Raw genomic sequence first — 4,212 nt, forward strand, 5'->3', positions numbered from 1 at the left:
GCCTGTCGACTTTTCGAATTTCGCGGTCGCGGTCGCGATCGCGAGTGGGCTCGAAACGAACGTATATTGCTCGAGCACGCACATGCGAGTGGGCAACGATCCCTGCTGTCATCGTTGGTCAGTCCACGTGCACTTCAATCAGCTTCCCCGGTTTATATTTATATTTTACCTTTATAAGTTTTTTTTTGTTCGCGATTGAGAAGCCTCGAGCTTAGATTTAAGTTTCAGCGGGCATTGCGCCCGAAGAAGGAAGGGGCTATAAGCCGAAGAGGCCCGGCAAACTGCCACTCAAGAAGGCAACTACTAATGGCTACTCATTCTCTGGGTCACCCAGAGCATGGGAAGTCATTATTGTTACTACTTTGCCACTATGCTCGCTTTTAGTATTTGTAATAGTAGTAGTAGTAGTAGTAGTAGTAGTAGTAGTAGTAGTAGTAGTAGTAGTAGTAGTAGTAGTAGTAGTAGTAGTAGTAGTAGTAGTAGTAGTCTTTGCTTTTTTGGCCGATGTGTATATCGGTCCATCGTCCCATTGGGCAAATCGCGATTTTTCTTATTAGTGTTGCTACAAATTAATTACCGGTTATATTAGAGTTGCGAGATGACATCGCGGCTTTTTATTAGTGTGGCGAGAAAATGATTACGATTTGAATTAGAGTTGCGATAAAATGATAATCGCGTTTGCTTTAGAGTTACGAATTACGATATCGCGATTGTCTTTTGCAAACTTTATTATAAATTTTTAGAATTTCTTATTGAACTATACGTATCAGAATTTATCTTGTTTTCCATTGTTTAAAATTAGATTATAAAAGTGTTAGTTTTCAATTAATTTTATAGTATTGCAAGTCGCAATACCAGAATATTTAAAGTAGTTTCCTCGACCGCGACTCGTGTAAGTTTCGAACGGCAAAACGGGAATTACGGGAGTTACGGTCAATTCTTGGGCTTTCCGCTGAACCTTGGGGTTATCTCGTGTACGGGGACACATCGCGTAGGTTTGTTAGTTCTTTGGAGAGATCGCGATTTCGTTTGTTTCGGGTGCGCCGCGATTTTTTCCTTTATCGTTTAATTGATCGGGCATCTTCTTGTTTTCCCATTTTTAAGGGGAATTAAGAGTTCCATTGACTTTGTTCGAAAGATCGCGAACGAAAGAACGCGCCGCAATTTTTAATTTATTCTGTGATGGATTGCTGTTTCTCTTTGGCTTCTTCCTACTTTAATTCAGACATCTCGGAGTTTATAATTTTTCGATATTGTCAAAAGTTTAGTGTCGCGAAAATAGAACGTTAAACAATTTAGCACAACAAGTCGTATGTCCCATTTTTATACAGTGTCAGTAGCTTCATTTTCTTTCTCTCGTTCTAAGCTAGACAAATTGTACGATGTTTATAAAGACCGATGTAATTATTATGCGGGATATTATGCTTTGTTTTGAATTTGGAAAGGATCATGTACGCGTTGCGTGGAAGATGCATGTATTTCCAGATGTGTACGTTTGTTATTGTGTACATCGTTTAACATTCCGTACCTGCTTGTACCGCTCGTTTATCGAGTAATAATAATTACCGTTCGTCTATCGAGTAATAATAATTATTATCCTTCGTCTATCGAGTATATTAATTACCGTTCGTCAATCGAACAATTATCATTGTATACCGAAGAGTTAGTTATCATTTTGTCAACTGAAAAATCATCATCTTGTCAACCGAAGAATTACCATTTAGTCAACCGAAGAATTTTATGTCCGTCAGACTGTCAGTCAATTGTCAATATCGAAATCGAGTAAAATTTGAATAAATAATAACATATCGCAAATTTACTTTCGAACAACGTTAATCCCCTCCTGTGCCACTATTCCCGAACATGGCAGGCTAGCCGAAAGTGGAGCTTATTGTCAATTACATTAAATGTCAGTTAACGCTACCTTCCCGTCGGCAACTAAATAGAACGTAACAGTATAACGACATAACGTGATGCGTTATATAGTATTACGTTATATAGAAATACGTTATAACTTATTACTTTATATAGTAAAACGTTATATAGAATTACGTTATACAGTATTACGCTAAAACGTATTACGTTATATAATATTACGTTATAGAGTATTACGTTATATAGTATTACGTCATATAGTTTTACGATATACGGTATTAAATTATATAGCATTACGATATAACGTATTACGTCATACAGTATTACGCTATGACATATTACGTTACACAATATTAAGTGATATCAAATAACGTTATATAGTATTACGTTTTACGTTATTACATTAAAACGTATTACGTAATATAGAATTATACTATATAGTATTAAGTTATACAGTGCTATATATATGCTATTACCTTATATCGCATTATGTTATAACGAATTACGTAATATAGAAATACGTCATATAATATTAAGTTATATAGCATTACGATATAACGTATTACGTTATGCAGTATTACGTTATAGCATATTACGTTATATAGTGGTACAGTATATCGTATTACGTTATATAACGTAATCGCATAACACTATATAGTATTACGTTATAACGTATAACGTTATATAGTATTACAGTATAATTTTCCAGTACGATTTCCTTTCGTGATCGTGATGCGTGTGATTCTTTCCAAAGAGTCTAATTAGTCGTCAGTTGAGGTTGATTTTAAGTTGATAGTGCGAGCCTATAATTCAATGTTTCCTCTTGACAAAAGAAATTGTATTTTGATGTTGCTAGCGGGTCCAGCTGTTGATAAATGTTAATCGACGTTACGATCGAACCGTCCGCGGGCCATCGTTCGATAGATCGAATTAAAATCGACTTGCAGATGCTTCGATGAGAAATTATCCAAATTTTTTTCAATAGTTCTTCTACCCTTTCAACTTAATTTTTGCCGATTAAAAATATAAAATCGTACACGAACGTACCATAACCCCGTTCTTATTAAAATATTATACTATTGCATCATTAAAATATTGAAACGTTAAAATATAAAATTTCTTTCATCGAGACATTAAAGTACAAACTGTTACTGTTCTTTCGTTAAGATCTCGTCGATTGAGAAAGAGATGTATCCAAGCACCTGTAACTTAATATTACAAAAAAAGAAGCTAAAATCTGTCATATCAAGTCTAAGCGTGCAAATGCCCGACGATGTGTTTGCTTTTTAGCGATAAACTGTTTCAAACGAGTTCTCGCTATTATAGCTCTTACTATAGAAATCCTTCGTCAGGGCACTCGTTAAATAGGAAGACAATTCTGAAAGAACGACAGTCTCCGTAGAGATTGGAGAAATGAAAATTGAATAAAATCTGACTTTCCAAAGAAAAATCATTTTTCGAACCTCTCTGCGATACTCGTCTTAGAATGAGAATGGAAACTAGTCAATTTGAGATAAAGATGAAGATGCGTCAGGCTTTCGTCAGATTCGAGAATGATCGTTACTCTTTCTCCGTCTTTTGTTTAATTTCTCGATGGCCTAGTCGTAGCAACCTGGAGTCCACACTGAACGTGTATCACAGTTATTAATCGCGCCATGTGATTTGCCGCGAATAAATTCTTATTAAAAGAAAGACCAGCTACAATAGATCGAATCATTTTATACCTTCCTACGAAAATTTACACCCATGAAATCCCCGACCAGTTCACCCCTGTAATGATTATTTACCGAAAGATTTTAAAAACAGTACGAGTTTACGCTTGTACGAACTATTTTACGAAAAAGATAGTTATTCGACAATGTTAAAAATCTGAGCATAATGTTGATGTACGTACAACAGATACTCATGGGAAAAACCAACGAAACTAATAATAAAATCAATGAATTAGAAAAAAAAGAGCCATGCAAATATAGGCAATCTTATAATATACTGTGGCATAATCTGCATTTTATTATAAAATAATTGATCCGAGCAGAATCTATTATAAAAGAAGATTGCTGAATATGATAGACATTGTCGAATACTAATTGAATAAAATCATTTAATTAATTTTCAAAGAATTTGATATTTCTTCAAGGAATCGATAAGTCTCTCGCTAATAGCCTAATAGATCCTTTGATAGATCTAACGAAGAAATATCTAACCGCGATTACAGCCAATTAGTTCATATTATTCGCTACATAATTAATAATTGTATCACGTACAGCGATGCAGGCGGTATTGAAGGAAAAAAGCCATTTTATGTTACAACTATAACGAGTAAATTTACTCGTTTAA

This window comes from Bombus pyrosoma, linkage group LG10, assembly GCF_014825855.1.
Source record: "Bombus pyrosoma isolate SC7728 linkage group LG10, ASM1482585v1, whole genome shotgun sequence".
Classification (NCBI taxonomy): domain Eukaryota; kingdom Metazoa; phylum Arthropoda; class Insecta; order Hymenoptera; family Apidae; genus Bombus; species Bombus pyrosoma.